Below are 19795 nucleotides of genomic sequence, written 5' to 3'. Positions count from 1 at the left end.
GGCTCAGGAATCTGTACACCAGTTGATACACTGGCTTAGTACACCAAAGAGCCAGTGCTCAGCCCCTGCAAGCACAATTAGGTGAGTACAAATAGATGAGTACACATGGGCCTGATAGCTGAGAGGACAGCGCTCTGGATTCGTAATCCTAGGGTCCGAGTTCGATCCCCGGTGATGGCAGAAACAAAATGGACAGAGTTTATTTCACCCTGATGCTCAGTTACCTAACAGTAAATAGGTACCCTGGGAGTTAGACAGCTGTTACGGGCTGCTTCCTTGGTGTGTGTGTGTGTGTGTGTGGGAGAATAAAGACTAGTTTGTAATTAGTAACAGTTGATTGATTGACAGTTGAGAGACGGGCCGAAAGAGCAGAGCTCAACCCCCGCAAGCACAACTAAATGAATACTAGGTGATTACACACACACACACATGTCATGCAAGCTGATGGAGAAGATTGTGCGAAAAAACTAGTGAAGCATCTGGAGCTAAGGAACTTTGTAACACGGCATCAACATGGGTTCAGGGATGGCAGGTCCTGCCTCACAGGGTTACTTAAATTCTACGACCAGGCAACAAAAATAAGGCAAGAAAGAGAAGGGTGGGCAGACTGCATATTTTTGGATTGTCAGAAAGCCTTTGATACAGTGCCACACAAGAGGCTAGTGCGAAAGTTGGAGATGCAGGCTGGAGTGAAAGGGAAGGTACTCCGGTGGATAGAGGAGTACCTAAGCAACAGGAGACAACGAGTCTGTGTAAGGGGTGAGGTCTCAGATTGGCGAGACGTTACAAGTGGAGTCCCGCAGAGGTCAGTCCTTGGACCTATACTGTTTCTGGTATATGTAAATGATCTCCCAGAGGATATAGATTCGTTTCTCTCAATGTTTGCCGATGATGCAAAAATTATGAAGAGGATTGAAACTGAGGACGATAGTAGGAGGCTACAAGATGACCTAGACAGACCGAGTGAATGGTCCAACAAATGGCTGTTGAAGTTCAACCCGAGTAAATGCAAAGTAATGAAACTAGGCAGTGGAAACAGGAGGCCAGACACAGGATACAGAATAGGAGATGAAGTACTTAATGAAACAGACAGAGAGAAAGATCTAGGAGTTGATATCACACCAAACCTGTCTCCTGAAGCCCACATAAAGAGAATAACGTCTGCGGCATATGCGAGACTGGCTAACATCAGAACGGCGTTCGGGAACCTGTGTAAGGAATAATTCAGAATCTTGTACACCACATATGTAAGACCAATCCTAGAGTATGCGGCCCCAGCATGGAGCCCGTACCTTGTCAAGCACAAGACGAAGCTGGAAAAAGTCCAAAGGTATGCTACTAGACTAGTCCCAGAACTAATAGGCATGAGTTATGAGGAAAGGCTGCGGGAAATGCACCTTAAGACACTGGAAGACAGAAGAGTAAGGGGAGACATGATCACAACCTACAAAATCCTCAGGGGAATCGACCGGGTAAACAAGGATGAACTATTCAACACTGGAGGGACGCGAACAAGGGGACACAGGTGGAAGCTGAGTACCCAAATGAGCCACAGAGACATTAGAAAGAACTTTTTCAGTGTCAGAGTAGTTAGTAAATGGAATGCACTAGGCAGTGATGTGGTGGAGGCTGACTCCATACGCAGTTTCAAATGTAGATATGATAGAGTCCAGTAGGCTCAGGAATCTGTACACCAGTTGATTGACGGTTGAGAGGCGAGACCAAAGAGCCAAAGCTCAACCCCCGCAAGCACAACTAGGTGAGTACACACACACACACACACACACACACACACACACACACACACACACACACACACACACACACACACACACACACACACACAGACAGGGGCCTCGCGGCTGAGTGGACAGCGCTCTGGCGACGTAGTAATAAGGACCCATACTTCCCAATATGTGAATGTGAGCTTCTTAGCCTCTTCCCCCCCCCCCTTCCTCCTAGCCCCCACGTCCCCCCAGTCTGCCTGCTTGCGTTCTAAATGCTCCTTGCCTTTCTGCTTGCCTGCTTGCTTGCTGTACACCTTAGCCCTTATGCTCGCGTTCCTGTTACAGTTTCCTGCTTGCCTTCTGCTTCCTCTTCACTCCATGCTTTCATCCTACCATCTCTAACTGCGTCCTGCTACTTGCGTCCTGCTATTTGCGTCTTAGGCTCTGATGTATGTCTCCGCTTGCGTCCTGTAGGTCTGCTTGCGTCTAAGGGTGAATACATGTGACAGCTATGTGTCCTAGCCTGTGTTTGTCTGCCTGTTCAGCAACACCTTAGATACTGTGAGTCCTTTAGTTGAGTAGTAAGTTGTCCCTGTGTACATCCAAGCTTAACTCCTGCGAACATGCAAGCTTAACTCCTGCGAACATGCAAGCTTAACTCCTGCGAACATCCAAGCTTAACTCCTGCGAACATCCAAGCTTAACTCCTGCGAACATCCAAGCCTTACTCCTGCGAACATCCAAGCTTAACTCCTGCGAACATCCAAGCTTAACTCCTGCGAACATCCAAGCTTAACTCCTGCGAACATCCAAGTTTAGCCCCTGCGAACATCCAAGCTTAGCCCCTGCGAACATCCAAGCTTAACTCCTGCGTACAGCCAAGCTTAACTCCTGCGTACATGCAAGCTTAACTCCTGCGTACATGCAAGCTTAGCCCCTGCGAACATCCAAGCTTAACTCCTGCGAACATCCAAGCTTAACTCCTGCGAACATCCAAGCTTAACTCCTGCGAACATCCAAGCTTAACGCCTGCGAACATCCAAGCTTAACTCCTGCGAACATCCAAGCTTAACTCCTGCAAACATCCAAGCTTAACTCCTGCGAACATCCAAGCTTAACCCCTGCGAACATCCAAGCTTAACCCCTGCGTACAGCCAAGCTTAAATCCTGCGAACATGCAAGCTTAGCCCCTGCGAACATCCAAGCTTAACTCCTGCGTATGTCTAAGTTTTCCCGCTGCGTGCGTTTAAGCTTCCCGTTTCATGCGTCTAATGCTTTCCCCTGCGTACATCCAAGACGCAGGACGTCCAAGCTTTGCTGTGTTAGCGTGCGTGCGTGCGTGCGTGCGTGCGTAGTGTATATGAGCACCTGGTGAAGACACTGAAGCAGAGGTCCGCGTGGTCGGCACAGCAGCACCAGACTGAGTGAGTGCCAGGGAGTGCCAAGCTCCCAGACCCGCCACCTGCTGCTGCCTCACCCCACCACCTCATCCACCACCTCACCCCATCAACCACCACCTCACCCCATCACCCACCCCATCACCCACCACCTCACCCACCGCCTCACCCACCACCTCACCCACCACCTTAACCATCCCATCATCTGACACCTGAATCTGGCCACAACATTGGACCTCACCGCCCTTCACTGCCCATCACCGCCCATCTTTCTAATACCTTCCGTCTCACTGTCTTTCGCAGCATGACCAGCCGCCTCCGAGTCTGAAAGGCTTGTAGAAAGTTGGTTGTGATAAGGTTGTAAATGACCGTGGACAGTTTGTATGGGAGCTAGTGTGTGTGTGTGTGTGTGTGTGTGTGTGTGTGTGTGTGTGTGTGTGTGTGTGTGTGTGTGTGTGTGTGTGTGTGTGTGTGTGTGTGTGTGTGTATTCACCTAGTTGTGCTTGCGGGAGTTGAGCTCAGCTCTTTCGGCCCACCTCTCAACCGTCAATCAACAGGTGTATAGATTCCTGAGCCTACTGGGCTCTATCATATCTACACTTGAAACTGTGTATGGAATCAGCCTCCACCAAATCACTGCCTAATGCATTCCATTTACTAACCACTCTGACACTGAAAAAGTTCCTTCTAACGTCTCTGTGGCTCATGTGGGTACTCAGCTTCCACCTGTGTCCCCTTGTTCGTGTACCACCGCACAAGGGGTGGTACACGCTACCTCCCCTTGAGTTAAATAATCCATCCTTCTCTACCCTGTCAAAACAATTGCAATCGACCTTGCCAGGATTCGAACCTGGAATCTTCTGATCCGTAGTCAGACGCGTTATCCGTTGCGCCACAAGGCCTTGGTGGACAGGGCCCACATGGCGCTATCCACTCAGCCGCGAGGCCACACTCCACTCCAGAGATGTAGGACTCCACCCTGGCCATTACTCCTGGCCAGGAGTCCTGGTGTATTGTTCCTGGCTGACACTCAACGACCCACAAGGCCTTGGTCTTGATGGGTCGTATCAGTGTATGTGTGTGTGTGTGTGTGTGTGTGTGTGTGTGTGTGTGTGTGTGTGTGTGTGTGTGTGTGTGTGTGTGTGTGTGTGTGTGTGTACTCACCTAGTTGTGTTTGCGGGGGTTGAGCTCTGGCTCTTTGGTCCCGCCTCTCAGCCGTCAATCAACAGGTGTACAGATTCCTGAGCCTATCGGGCTCTATCATATCTACACTTGAAACTGTGTATGGAGTCAGCCTCCACCACATCTCTTCCTAATGCATTCCATTTGTCCACCACTCTGATACTAAAAAAGTTCTTTCTAATATCTCTGTGGCTCATCTGGGCACTCAGTTTCCACCTGTGTCCCCTTGTACGTGTTCCCCTTGTGTTAAATAGACTGTCTTTATTTACCCTATCAATTCCCTTCAGAATCTTGAATGTGGTGATCATGTCCCCCCTAACTCTTCTGTCTTCCAGCGAAGTGAGGTTTAATTCCCGTAGTCTCTCCTCGTAGCTCATACCTCTCAGCTCGGGTACTAGTCTGGTGGCAAACCTTTGAACCTTTTCCAGTTTAGTCTTATCCTTGACTAGATATGGACTCCATGCTGGGGCTGCATACTCCAGGATTGGCCTGACATATGTGGTATACAAAGTTCTGAATGATTCTTTACACAAGTTTCTGAATGCCGTTCGTATGTTGGCCAGCCTGGCATATGCCGCTGATGTTATCCGCTTGATATGTGCTGCAGGAGATAGGTCTGGCGTGATATCAACCCCCAAGTCTTTTTCCTTCTCTGACTCCTGAAGAATTTCCTCTCCCAGATGATACCTTGTATCTGGCCTCCTGCTCCCTACACCTATCTTCATTACATTACATTTGGTTGGGTTAAACTCTAACAACCATTTGTTCGACCATTCCTTCAGCTTGTCTAGGTCTTCTTGAAGCCTCAAACAGTCCTCTTCTGTTTTAATCCTTCTCATAATTTTAGCATCGTCTGCAAACATTGAGAGAAATGAATCGATACCCTCTGGGAGATCATTTACATATATCAGAAACAAGATAGGACCGAGTACAGAGTCCTGTGGGACTCCACTGGTGACTTCACGCCAATCGGAGGTTTCACCCCTCACCGTAACTCTCTGCTTCCTATTGCTTAGATACTCCCTTATCCACTGGAGCACCTTACCAGCTACACCTGCTTGTCTCTCCAGCTTATGTACCAGCCTCTTACGCGGTACTGTATCAAAGGCTTTCCGGCAATCCAAGAAAATGCAGTCCGCCCAGCCCTCTCTTTCTTGCTTAATCTTTGTCACCTGATCGTAGAATTCTATCAAGCCTGTAAGGCAAGATTTACCCTCCCTGAACCCATGTTGGCGATTTGTCACAAAGTCCCTTCTCTCCAGATGTGTTACCAGGTTTTTTCTCACGATCTTCTCCATCACCTTGCATGGTATACAAGTCAAGGACACTGGCCTGTAGTTCAGTGCCTCTTGTCTGTCACCCTTTTTGTATAATGGGACCACATTCGCCGTCTTCCATATTTCTGGTAGGTCTCCCGTCTCCAGTGACTTACTATACACTATGGAGAGTGGCAAGCAAAGAGCCTCTGCACACTCTTTCAGTATCCATGGTGAGATCCCATCTGGACCAACAGCCTTTCTAACATCCAGATCCAGCAGGTGTCTCTTGACCTCCTCTCTCGTAATTTCGAACTCTTCCAAGGCCTCCTGGTTTACCTCCCTTTCTCCTAGCACAGTGACCTCACCTTATTCTATTGTGAAGACCTCCTGGAACCTCTTGTTGAGTTCTTCACACACCTCTCTGTCATTCTCTGTATACCTGTCCTCGCCTGTTCGAAGTTTCAATACCTGTTCTTTCACTGTTGTTTTCCTTCTGATATGACTGTGGAGTAGCTGTGTGTTCATCTAGTTGTGTTCACCTAGTTGTGCTTGCGGGGATTGAGCTCTGCTCTTTCGGCCCGCCTCTCAACTGTCAATCAACTGTTTCTAACTACTACTACTAATTTTTTTTCCACACCACACACAGAAACACCCCCAGGAAGCAGCCCGTGACATGAGTGATCATGTCTCCCCCTTACTCTTCTATCTTCCAGTGTCGTAAGGTACATTTCCCGCAGCCTTTCCTCGTAACTCATGCCTCTTAGTTCTGGGACTAGTCTAGTGGCATACCTCTGAACTTTTTCCAGCTTCGTCTTGTGCTTAACAAGGTACGGGCTCCATGCTGGGGCTGCATACTCCTGTGTGTGTGTGTGTGCGTGTGTGTGTGTGTGTGTGTGTGTGTGTGTGTGTGTGTGTGTGTGTGTGTGTGTGTGTGTGTGTGTGTGTGTGTGTGTGTATGTGTGTGTTTTGTGTATGTGTGTGTGTGTGTGAGAGAGAGAGCTCCCACTACCATAATGGTAGTGGGAAGTTGTAAAGGAGGATAGAAGAACAAACCAGTGAATCTGTACGCTGGTACAACATGGTTGCAGCTGGCAATCTCAATCATTATGGACGAAGAGGACGTGGCCGCGGGAGAGAATCAGTAATAACAAGAATTCGTCTGGGATACAAATATCCATGGAGATTCGGAATGGAAACAACAGATGAGCAGCGGAGTTGCAGAATCTGTGATGAGAGTGTCGGACACCGCCTTGACCACACCTGAGAGACATTAGAAATATGTGTAGAATAATAAACCCCACATTGTTTGAGTTAGGTAAACACTATATGTCAAATATAGATAATGTTTTTAAAAGATTCCCCCATTTTGTACCCGCAAGATAACGTAAAATTTTTAAGGGTTTCTAAGTGAGAGTATGTACTCACCTAGATATGCTTGCTATCATTTTGTAGTTCAATGCTATATAGATTGTGTGTAAGGTGTGACCTTGAAGTAATGAAGAGAAGGGGACTTCCTTGACTTCTTTCAGTTCATTCCACTTAAGGAGTACCGGTAATGTGCTCACAGTATAAAGTTTTAAAGACATAGCAGGAGGAATACTGCGACTCTCCTACAAGGCCTTGTGGCGCAACGGATAACGCGTCTGACTACGGATCAGAAGATTCCAGGTTCGAATCCTGGCAAGGTCGATGGTATTTGTTTTAATTAAATTTGTTTATATATATATATATATATATATATATATATATATATATATATATATATATATATATATATATATATATATATATATATATATATATATATATATATATATATGTGTGTATATCACGAAAATAAACACGTGATTAAGAATGTGACAAAGTCAGACCACGGAGGAAAAATGAAACAGGAATTTCCTTAAGTACTTTCGTATATTAAATACATCTTCAGAAGGTCTTAAATACACCTTCTGAAGATGTATTTAATATACGAAAGTACTTAAGGAAATTCCTGTTTCATTTTTCCTCCGTGGTCTGACTTTGTCATATATATATATATATATATATATATATATATATATATATATATATATATATATATATATATATATATATATATATATATATATATATATATATATATATATATATATATATATATATATATATATTCAGATTCAGCAGGAATACACGATCCTGCTTTCACTGAATGTTCAAATCAGTGGAATGTTCTTGCAGCCCCAGCAACCATTATAGAGCCAACAAAACAACACAAACAGTCCGGCTGGGACCACCCTCTAGTGGAAAAAGTAGCTGATGCCATGCTAAGCGTCGCAACATCAGACAAGGAGAAAGCCCGCCTCAGAGCAGTGCGTGCCCCCCATGCAGGAGACTTCCTCCTGGCAGTACCCATGTCTGCAATGGGCACGCGCCTAGATCCAGAATCCCTTCGTGTAGCAGTGGCCCTCCGCCTTGGTGCCCCAATTCACACTGAATACGAGTGTATTTGCAACAGGGTGGAAGCAGACCAATACGGACTGCATGGGTTGCATTGCGGAAGCACAAAGGGCTGGCATGCAAGACACAACGAGGTCAATGACATCATCAAGAGAAGCCTCGTCTCAGCTGGGTGCCCAGCGGAGAGAGAACCTCGCATCCTAGGGGTCCAAAACCCGGATTTCCCCGCACTTCGCCCTGATGGCATCACCATATACTCATGGAAGGAGGGTAGACAGTTGGTGTGGGACTACACATGTGTATCCACCCTGGCTGGCACCTATGTACACTTCGGAGCTGATCAAGCAGGTGGGGCGGCCAACCACAGGGAAACAGCAAAATCACTCAAGTACAGGCGACTGGAAGGTCAATACCTCTTTGTTCCCATAGCGTCTGAGACGCATGGCCCCTGGGGCAAGAGTGCCTTGGGATTTCTCAAGGAATTGGGGTCTAAGCTCATTGACGTCACCAGAGACCCAAGGGCTTCCAGTTTTTTATTTCAGCGTCTCAGTGTGGCGATCCAGAGGGGAAATGCTTGCTGCGTCCTCGGTTCCTGTCCAGAAGCGGAGGAGCTTCAAGAGATCCATAACCTTTAGGCATTTGTCTTGTATGTTTTGTAACCTTTAAATATATATATATATATATATATATATATATATATATATATATATATATATATATATATATATATATATATATATATATATATATATATATATATATATATATATATATATGCAGCCCATCTTTCTGTTTGGGCAGTACTTACAATAATGATTTGAACCATTGTACATATTAGATTAGATTGGAAATTATTAATTAGAAAGTAGAATTTGTCACTATTAAATATTGACAAACCAGAAATTGGTTTTATATTTATATTGCTAATAAAACCTAAGCTAACCTACTCGTCCTAAGCCAAATATACGTTACTCTAGGCCTAATACAGTACATATATGTGCTATACTGGGCCTGGGAATATTTAAGTTTGGTTACTATTAAGTACTGCCTAAACAGAAGGATGGGCTGCATATATATAAACAAATTGAATTAAAACAAATACCATCGACCTTGCCAGGATTCGAACCTGGAATCTTCTGATCCGTAGTCAGACGCGTTATCCGTTGCGCCACAAGGCCTTATGAAAGACTCGCAGTATTCTAAGTTTTATGTCCTTTGAACGTTATATTATGCGCACTTTGCTACAGTCCTTAAGTGAAATTAAGTGATATGAACTTATTTTATTATTATTATTATTATTATTATTTCCCTAACAGACGTGGCCAGACATTTACAATGCTAACCAGCATATATACATTTTCTTTTGTCCTCCGTGGACAGGGTGAGAGATGTGTTAAACATATAGTTCAGGGGTTTATTGAACTATCAACCACAGATGATGATTATAGTGCTTATAAAATGCTAATCTAACCGAAATACATATAAAAACACAGCATTACGTCAGCACTACATGAACAGTGTTCGATATGTAGTTTTACATATTGTCATTAATGTGCGTTAACAAAGGTGAAATGCAATTCAGACCAGCTTCCACACATCCTGAATACTCATACATACATACATACATACATACATACATACATACATACATACATACATACATACATACATACATACATACATACATACATATATGAACTGAAAGAAGTCATTCTAATTTATTTCTTCAAGGTCACACCTTACAACCTATATAGCATTGAACTACAAATTTATAGCAAGCACATCTAAATGAGTACAAACAATCACTTAAAAACCCTTAACAATCTTACATTATCTTGCGGGTACAAAATGGGGAGGAATCTTTTAAGAACAGTATCGATATTTGACAAATAGTGTTTACCTAACTGAAACAATATGGGGTTTATTATTCTACACATATTTCTAATGTCTCTCAGGTGTTCACATTCTCTCAGGTGTGGTCAAGGCGGTGTCCGTCACTCTCACCACAGATTCTGCAACTCCGCTGCTCAACTGTTGTTTCCATTCCGAATCTCCATGGATATTTGTATCCCAGACGGATTCTCGCTATTACTGATTCTCTCCCGCGGCCACGTCCTCTTCATCCATAATGATTGGGATTGTTTACTAGGACGATGGGCGGTGAAGGGCCCATGTCCTGGTCAGATTCAGGTGTCAGTTGAAGGGATGGTTGAGGCGGTGGGTGAGGTGGTGGGTGATGGGGTGAGGAGGACGGTTGAAGTGGTGGGTGTTGGGGTGGAGTGATGGGTGATGTGGTAAGGAAGTGGGTGAGGCGGGAGGGATGAGGTGGTGGGTGATGGGGTGAGTTTTTTTATCGTTATTATTTTCTACCACAGACGTGGCCACACATTTATAGTGCTAATCAGCATATATACATTTTCTTCTGTCCTCCATGAACAGGGTGAGATGTTGTTATAGATTAAGCTACTCGGTACAAGTTCCAAGTAGCACGGGCTATGGTGAGCCCGTAACTTACTTGGCACAGGAGGGGGGCAAGTAGCACGGGCTATGGTGAGCCCGTAGTGGACTTACCTGGCACAGGAGCGGGGCAAGTAGCACGGGCTATGGTGAGCCCGTAGTGGACTTACCTGGCACAGGAGCGGGGCAAATAGCACGGGCTATGGTGAGCCCGTAGTGGACTTACCTGGCACAGGAGCGGTGCAAGTAGCACGGGCTATGGTGAGCCCGTAGTAGACTTACCTGGCACAGGAGCGGGGCAAGTAGCACGGGCTATGGTGAGCCCATAGTGGACTTACCTGGCACAGGAGCGGGGCAAGTAGCACGGGCTATGGTGAGCCTGTAGTGGACTTACCTGGCACAGGAGCGGTGCTGTGCATGGACAGGGTGAGAGATCTGTTAAACATAGTGGTGGTGAGGTGGCGGGTGATGGGGGATGGGGGGGGGGGCGGTGTGCAGGATAAACATATCAATTGTGACACTAACTCTCCACATATGTCAGTTGCTTAGTTTAGAACTGTACTTGTGATCGGTCTCGAGCCCATTGTTGATGTGACGATGTGTATTGAATTTTGTAACTAGATCAAGACTAACTTGCTTAGCTAAATGAATTGTTGGGTTCAGTCCCTGAGCCCATTATGTGCCTCTGTAACCCTTTCCACTACCACCCACAAGATGGGTATGGGGTGCATAATAAATGACCTGAGATAAAACTGTGATAAAATGGAGCTTAGCGTCCCCGCGGCCCGGTCCTCGACCAGGCCTCCTTTTTGTTACACATCCCCAGGAAGCAGCCCGTAGCAGCTGTCTAACTCCCAGGTACCTATTTACTGCTAGGTGAACAGGATATCAGGGTGAAAGACACTGCCCATTTGTATCCGCCTCCAACGGGAATCGAACCCGGAACCTTAGGAGTACGAACCCCAAGCGCTGTCCACTCAGCCGTCAGGCTCGTTGATGGCGACGGTGGGTGGGTGGTGGTGGGGGCGGACGGTGGGTAGTGGATGGTTAGTGGGTGGTGGTGGGGGCGAACGGTGGGAAGTGGGTGGTGGTGGGGGCCGCTGTATATAACACCTATATTTTAGGAATGACGAAAATAACCCGATAACAAACGGGACGCTGGCCTCACCCACGGTGGGGGAGGTGTGTTACCTGGTTGATACCTGGTTGATGGGGTTCTGGGAGGTCTTCTACTCCCCAAGCCCGGCTCGAGGCCAGGCTTGACTTGTGAGAGTTTGGTCCACTAGGCTGTTGCTTGGAGCGGCCCGCAGGCCCACATATCCACCACAACCTGGTTGGTCCGGCACTCCTTGGAGAAAACAATCTAGTTTCCTCTTAAATATGTCCATTGTTGTTCCGGCAATATTTCTGATGCTCGCTGGGAGAGTGTTGAACAGCCGTGGACCTCTGATGTTCATACAGTGTTCTCTGATTGTGCCTATGGCACCTCTGCTCTTTACTGGTTCTATTCTGCATTTTCTTCCATATCGTTCACTCCAGTATGTTGTTATTTTACTGTGTAGATTAGGGATATGGCCCTCCAGTATTTTCCACGTGTATATTATTTGATATCTCTCTCGTCTCGTTTCTAGTGAGTACATTTGGAGGGCTTTGAGACGATCCCAATAATTAAGGTGTTTTATCTCGTCTATGCGTGCCGTATATGTTCTCTGTATTCCCTCTATTTCAGCAATCTCTCCTGCTCTGAAGGGGGCAGTGAGTACTGAGCAGTACTCGAGACGCAACCCGTTCTCGCACTTTCGTATAGTCAATATTGACTTATTAAATACGTGCATATGTGACATACTAAACATACTAGTTTACCTTGAAAAGCTTCATAGAAAACACCGACCTTACCTAACCTTTTTGGTATGTTAAGATAAGCATCTTATTGCTTCGTAATTACAATTATTACTTAACCTATTATAGGTATAGGTTAAGTAATAATTGTAATTACGAATAACGCCCTCAGCGTTATTACAACGGCTTAATAACATGTGCACTATACACATACCTAAGAATACGATACAAACTGTATAAGGACATATGTAGACATTCACGAGAAAAGAAGTAAACATACATAAGAAAAGAAGTAAACATATATAAGAAAAGAAGGAAACATACATAAGAAGTCGGGAATAAAGGAACTTGCAGGTGGACTATTGGCCCGGAGTGTTCAGCTCCACTTTACATCCACCCAAACTCATTCATATACACGTTAAACCTACGCTTGAAACAATGCCGGGATCCTACGTCTTACACGTTACCCGGTGATAAGTTCCATAGCTCAGCAACCGTGTTTCCAAACCAGTATTTACCCAGGTCTTTCCTAAATCTAAACTCCAACCCCTATGCTCTGCTTCGAGCCCCACTTTGTGTTAACACAAGGGAGTAGTCAGTGTAAGAGTAAGATAAACACGCTTGAAATAGCCGGGAAAATGACTCTAAACCCATTCAGTTCAGAGGTTTGTGAGATGGAGACTTCCACTGGCATATGAATGCACAACCCGTTCTTGCAAATTCGTAAAGTCAATATTGACTTATTAACTACGTGCATAGGTGATATACTAAACATAATAGATACCCTTAAAAAGCTTCATAGAAAACACCGACCTTACCTAACCTTGTTAGTATCTTAAGATAAGCATCTTATTGCTTCGTAATTACACAACGCAACTGTGGTGAGCTTGTGGTTGTATTATTGCTGGCTTGAAATAACACACATTCCCAGCAACATTTCCACTAAACTGTTATGGCTGCCTGCCGTCTCACACGTATCTTTGTTGACATAGACAGTACGTGTGTAGACTCGTCGCTTTCTTGATATATTTGGTTGTTGTTGGCGCCGGTGGTGGCTAGTTAATGTGCACCCCATACTCATCGTGTGAGCGGTAGCGCAAAAAGCATTACAGAGGGCACAAAAGGTCTTTATCAGACCTCAACGGAGATTATTACATAAACAATTTCATCTATCCTTCACACCTTATAATTACATTGTCAGCTAGTTACAGAGAAATGTTCTATTTCAAGAGATATATATTTACAGTTAATCATTATACATTAATGGTAGATGTTATCGCTAATACATAATTGTTTGAGCTATGGAGATATTGTTATTATTAGTCTTCACAATACACTACTTGTTTCTTGATCTCATATGTTGTTGATCTACTGGAAGCGAAATTTGAACACAGTGCAAGAATTTCAGGTATTTTATCCTTAGTAATAAGATGGTTCGCCATTTCATACAGCGTGAGTTTAGATTTATGTCTAAACGGCTCAATTTTACTACAATCCAAGATATAGTGTTCGAGTGTGTGTCCCTGTCTTTGTCCACACACTTTACACTTTACTTCATCTAGATCCCTATACAAGCCGAACTGCCAGAGATACTTGTAGCCAAGTCTTATACGAGCTGTGACAACATCTGTTAGTCTACTGATGTTGTTACTTGCCACATACACATGTTTTACTTCACACATTTCATTGTGATGAACAATGGACCTGCTAGTTCCAGTTTACAGTGTTCTGCTTGCTTCAAATTTATCCAAGAGTTCTCGTTTCTTTTAAGGGACCTATTTGATAACTCAAGATTCCGTTCAACACTGTCTTTATTTACTGCAACCTTGGCTTGGGGCCAGGCTTGAGGCCAGGCTTGAGGCTAGGCTTGATGCTAGGCTTGATGCTAGGCTTGAGGCTAGGCTTGATGCTAGGCTTGAGGCCAGGCTTGAGGCTAGGCTTGAGGCCAGGCTTGAGGCTAGGCATGAGGCCAGGCTTGAGGCCAGGCTTGAGGCCAGGCTTGAGGATAGGCTTGAGGCCAGGCTTGAGGCCAGGCTTGGGGCCAGGCTTGAGGATAGGCTTGAGGCCAGGCTTGAGGATAGGCTTGAGGCCAGGCTTGAGGCCAGGCTTGAGGCTAGGCTTGAGGCCAGGCTTGAGGCCAGGCTTGAGGATAGGCTTGAGGCCAGGCTTGAGGATAGGCTTGAGGCCAGGCTTGAGGCCAGGCTTGAGGCCAGGTTTGAGGCCAGGCTTGAGGCCAGACTTGGGGCCAGGCTTGAGGCCAGACTTGAGGCCAGGCTGTTTTTCGAGACCGTTGATATGGTGTTGGGCTTGAGGCCTATCAACCACTGACGGGTTATTAAGGCCACCAAAATAGCTAATAACGAGCCAGCAAGTATTATTTACTCACGAATATAGTCTAAGACTTAGGCAAAAAATTACGTGTGTTTTTATAACGAGAAATGGAGTGGACAATAGCCGTTGTGAGCCTATTTGTAGCCGTCAGAAAGTTAAGGAGTATGCACACACACACACACACACACACACACACACACACACACACACACACACACACACACACACACACACACACACACACTCATCCCGGCCCAAAGGGAAAAATCCGAGAAGCAACAAAAGAATCCATGGTATAATAGGGCATGTATGGAAGCGAAGAAACTGAACAAGAAGGCGTGGAGGAACTTCCGGAATAACAGAACACCAGAAAGCAGGGAGAGATACCAGAGAACCAGGAATGAGTACGTCAGGGTGAGAAGAGAAGCAGAGAAAATTTTTGAAAATGATATAGCAAACAAAGCCAAGACCGAACCAAAGCTACTCCACAGTCACATCAGAAGGAAAACAACAGTGAAAGAACAGGTATTGAAACTTAGAACAGGCGAGGACAGGTATACAGAGAATGACAGAGAGGTGTGTGAGGAACTCAACAAGAGGTTCCAGGAGGTCTTCACAATAGAACAGGGTGAGGTCACTGTGCTAGGAGAAAGGGAGGTAAACCAGGCGGCCTTGGAGGAGTTCGAAATTACGAGAGAGGAGGTCAAGAGACACCTGCTGGATCTGGATGTTAGAAAGGCGGTTGGTCCAGATGGGATCTCACCATGGGTACTGAAAGAGTGTGCAGAGGCACTTTGCTTGCCACTCTCCATAGTGTATAGTAAATCACTAGAGACGGGAGACCTACCAGAAATATGGAAGACGGCGAATGTGGTCCCAATATACAAAAAGGGCGACAGACAAGAGGCACTGAACTACAGGCCAGTGTCCTTGACTTGTATACCATGCAAGGTGATGGAGAAGATCGTGAGAAAAAACCTGGTAACACATCTGGAGAGAAGGGACTTCGTGACAAATCGCCAACATGGATTCAGGGAGGGTAAATCTTGCCTTACAGGCTTGATAGAATTCTACGATCAGGTGACACAGATTAAGCAAGAAAGAGAGGGCTGGGCGGACTGCATTTTCTTGGATTGTCGGAAAGCCTTTGACACAGTACCGCATAAGAGGCTGGTACATAAGCTGGAGAGACAGGCAGGTGTAGCTGGTAAGGTGCTCCAGTGGATAAGGGAGTATCTAAGCAATAGGAAGCAGAGAGTTACGGTGAGGGGTGAGACCTCCGATTGGCGTGAAGTCACCAGTGGAGTCCCACAGGGCTCTGTACTCGGTCCTATCTTGTTTCTGATATATGTAAATGATCTCCCGGAGGGTATCGATTCATTTCTCTCAATGTTTGCGGACGATGCCAAAATTATGAGAAGGATTAAAACAGAAGAGGACTGTTTGAGGCTTCAAGAAGACCTAGACAAGCTGAAGGAATGGTCGAACAAATGGTTGTTAGAGTTTAACCCAACCAAATGTAATGTAATGAAGATAGGTGTAGGGAGCAGGAGGCCAGATACAAGGTATCATCTGGGAGAGGAAATTCTTCAGGAGTCAGAGAAGGAAAAAGACTTGGGGGTTGATATCACGCCAGACCTGTCTCCTGCAGCACATATCAAGCGGATAACATCAGCGGCATATGCCAGGCTGGCCAACATACGAACGGCATTCAGAAACTTGTGTAAAGAATCATTCAGAACTTTGTATACCACATATGTCAGGCCAATCCTGGAGTATGCAGCCCCAGCATGGAGTCCATATCTAGTCAAGGATAAGACTAAACTGGAAAAGGTTCAAAGGTTTGCCACCAGACTAGTACCCGAGCTGAGAGGTATGAGCTACGAGGAGAGACTACGGGAATTAAACCTCACTTCGCTGGAAGACAGAAGAGTTAGGGGGGACATGATCACCACATTCAAGATTCTGAAGGGGATTGATAGGGTAGATAAAGACAGTCTATTTAACACAAGGGGAACACGCACAAGGGGACACAGGTGGAAACTGAGTGCCCAAATGAGCCACAGAGATATTAGAAAGAACTTTTTTAGTGTCAGAGTGGTTGACAAATGGAATGCATTAGGGGGTGATGTGGTGGAGGCTGACTCCATACACAGTTTCAAGTGTAGATATGACAGAGCCCGATAGGCTCAGGAATCTGTACACCTGTTGATTGACGGTTGAGAGGCGGGACCAAAGAGCCAGAGCTAAACCCCCGCAAACACAACTAGGTGAGTACACACACACACACACACGTACGTACGTCCATTATGTGTTGAGAAGCGAGAACCAAGAGCTGAAACTCAGCTCCCGCAAGCACAGAAAGGTGAGCGCACACACAAGAGCGCAGAAGGATGCGCATCCAAGTGCGTTGACCAATCATTATACTTTGATAAGGATGTTACTGGCAGTGGGGGTGATGGAGGAATGGGAATGAGGGAGGAATGTGGGAGTGAGGGAGGAATGTGGGAGTGTGGGAGGCACGTGTAAGTGAGGTGGTTATGCTTTGGACACACTGGTGACGCGGGCGTGTAAGGAATATGGGCGTGGGTGTGGGCGGCGCGGCAAGACGCCATATTTAGGCCATGAGCTCGTCATATTTCCACACTATTTACTAACCGGCAACTTGGCTGTCGAGCTGCCACTTATTTGGCCAATTTTTTTTTATACCAACGACCAGGTGGCTTACTCGTGGCAGAAATTTGCGTAGCTCTGCTGGGCTGGCGAGTGTTGCAAGGGAACGATACAATTTGAACCACAGACCAAAAGTTGCGAGGAAGAAGACACACCGAGAATTGGCCAAATTTCACATCAAAAAAAGGTTTTAATGGCTTTGCAAGAATGTTAAAGTCACTTCGGCATCGTTGCATGACAATTTTCAAGCTTTATAAAGCAAAACAACATGCAACAATTTCACAGGTATAAGCGAGATAACTTTATTAATAGTTAGTTTAGTTCATTTATTATGCACCCCATACCCATGTTGTGGGCGGTAGTGGAAAGGGTTACAGAGGTACATAATGAGCTCAGGGACTGAACCCCTCAGGGACTGTCTCTTTATTAATAGCATCGTTTTTGAGGAATATTATTATACAGTTTTTGCCAAATCTGAGTAATTCAATTGTGTGTTATCCCAGCGAGGTGCTGCTCTAAGTCCTCCCACACACCATCACACATAAGACTGTATTTATAAATTGTAGAGTTAAACACATATATTTCACGAGGTAATAATCAGACTACATCTGATATTATACACTGTTTAATTCACGAATTTGTAAATGCAACTTTCTATTGCTCACTGATACACAGGGCAAGGATGGATTCATAAGAGATGCTACTTAAAAAAATAATAATTTTCTCCTTCCTGGGAGCCGGTCGGCCGAGCGGACAGCACGCTGGACTTGTGATCCTGTGGTCCCGGGTTTGATCCCGGGCGCCGGCGAGAAACAACGGGCAGAGTTTCTTTCACCCTATGCCCCTGTTACCTAGCAGTAAAATAGGTACCTGGGTGTTAGTCAGCTGTCACGGGCTGCTTCCTAGGGGTGGAGGCCTGGTCGAGGACCGGGCCGCGGGGACACTAAAAGCCCCGAAATCATCTCAAGATAACCTCAAGAAGATTCCCTCTTTTATTCTTGTCCATTTTCTTCATTTCTCCTTTCCCCCGTTCTTCCTTCTATGAACAAGCCAAGTTAGGATAAATGGTGAGGGTAGATTGTAACTTGCTTAGCTAAATGAATTGTGGGGTTCAGTCCCTCAGCCCATTATGTGTCTCTGTAACCCTATCCCCTACCGCCCACAGGTTGGGTATTGGGTGCATAATAAATGACCTAAACAAACGTGTCTTCCAGTATATCAAGAATCCGTGAATAATTACACCGTTGGTTGTACAACAGGCCAGATTGTCTGAAAACTTTTACAGTTTCACATTCAGTAATGTGTTCAAGCCAAGGTTTTAACACTTTGTTACAGATAACTGGTACAGTCAGTGGCAGGATAAGGATCTCTGATGCAATCAGAGGCACGAGACCGATCTTTGATACAATCAGAGACAGGAGACCGATCTTTGATACAATCAGAGACAGGAGAACTATCTCTTGATATAATCAGTGGCAGGAGAAGGATCTCTGATACAATCAGAGGCAAAAAGGAGGACCTCTGATACAATGAGAGGCAAAAAGGAGGATCTCTGATACAATCAGACGCAAAAGGAGGATCCCTGATACAATCAGAGGCAGGAGCACGATACCTGATACTATTAGAAGCAGGAGAACGATATCTAATTATTACAGAGGCAGACGGATGATGATACTCTCAGCTGCAGTAGAACGATAACTAATGCTATCAAAGGGAGGACGATACCTGATGCAATTAGAGATAGGCGGACGATACATAAACGTGTATCTAAGTTATCCATAGTGTCACCCTGTTTTTTTGTAAACAAACGACAAATATTGTGCATATACACACAGAGATCACACTAACGTGATGCATCAAATGAACAAATCCACAAGGGGCCGTGACGAGGATTCGAACCTGCGTCCGGGAGCATCCCAGACACTGCCTTAATCGACTGAGCTACGACAGGGTAAAAAAAGTTGAAACCGAAGTTCTACTGAACTTACTTTACGAGGCGATGAGTCACAATAACGTGGCTGAAGTATGTTGACCAGACCACACACAGACAATCGACTTGAGAATGGTCCAGGACGGACCGAAACGTCGTCGTCCCTTCAATTTCTAGTGTGTGGTCTGGTCAACTTTCTTTACGAGATCCAGTAAGTTCAGTAGAACTTCGGTTTCAACTCTTTTACCCTGTCGTAGCTCAGTCGATTAAGGCAGTGTCTGGGATGCTCCCGGACGCAGGTTCGAATCCTCGTCACGGCCCTTGTGGATTTGTTCATTTTATTGTGTATATATTTACTGGATTTACCTCTGAAGTAAATAAGTGAACAGTAGAGCGCTCCGGCTACAAGAATGCCTAGCGGGAATTTGTTTGGGAAAAGCGTGAATAAAAAATTGTTTGGGAAAACACTTACCGAATTAGAGGAAGAGGAACCTTGAAGACGTCGTTAGTAACGCCTTGAAGGGCACAAAGTCTCCTCTAGCCAGAGACACTGCCAAGACA

The 19795-nt window shown here is 45.4% G+C and overlaps 2 protein-coding genes and 3 non-coding genes across 5 annotated transcripts in view; 2 read left to right on the top strand and 3 right to left on the bottom strand.

The window, feature by feature from the left end:
- LOC123745873 (uncharacterized) overlaps window positions 1-3199 on the bottom strand; it is a 43515-nt gene extending 40316 nt beyond the window's left edge. The window contains exon 1 of the mRNA XM_045726970.2: window positions 3096-3199. The gene's annotated coding sequence lies outside the window, so the exon portion shown is untranslated. The remainder of the gene's footprint in view (window positions 1-3095) is intronic.
- Window positions 1-19795, top strand: part of LOC123745879 (zinc finger and BTB domain-containing protein 17) — a 583396-nt gene that overhangs the window by 138348 nt on the left and 425253 nt on the right. The window lies entirely within an intron of this gene.
- On the bottom strand, window positions 3954-4026 carry TRNAR-ACG (transfer RNA arginine (anticodon ACG)). The gene has a single exon. It is a non-coding gene; the product is annotated as a tRNA-Arg (tRNA).
- TRNAR-ACG (transfer RNA arginine (anticodon ACG)) lies at window positions 7182-7254 on the top strand. The gene has a single exon. It is a non-coding gene; the product is annotated as a tRNA-Arg (tRNA).
- TRNAR-ACG (transfer RNA arginine (anticodon ACG)) lies at window positions 9110-9182 on the bottom strand. Its single transcript has one exon. It is a non-coding gene; the product is annotated as a tRNA-Arg (tRNA).

This window comes from Procambarus clarkii, chromosome 88 (genome assembly GCF_040958095.1).
Source record: "Procambarus clarkii isolate CNS0578487 chromosome 88, FALCON_Pclarkii_2.0, whole genome shotgun sequence".
Lineage (NCBI taxonomy): Eukaryota > Metazoa > Arthropoda > Malacostraca > Decapoda > Cambaridae > Procambarus > Procambarus clarkii.
The sequence above is the reverse complement of the archived record's forward strand: the minus strand, read 5'-3'. Positions and strand labels throughout refer to the sequence as shown.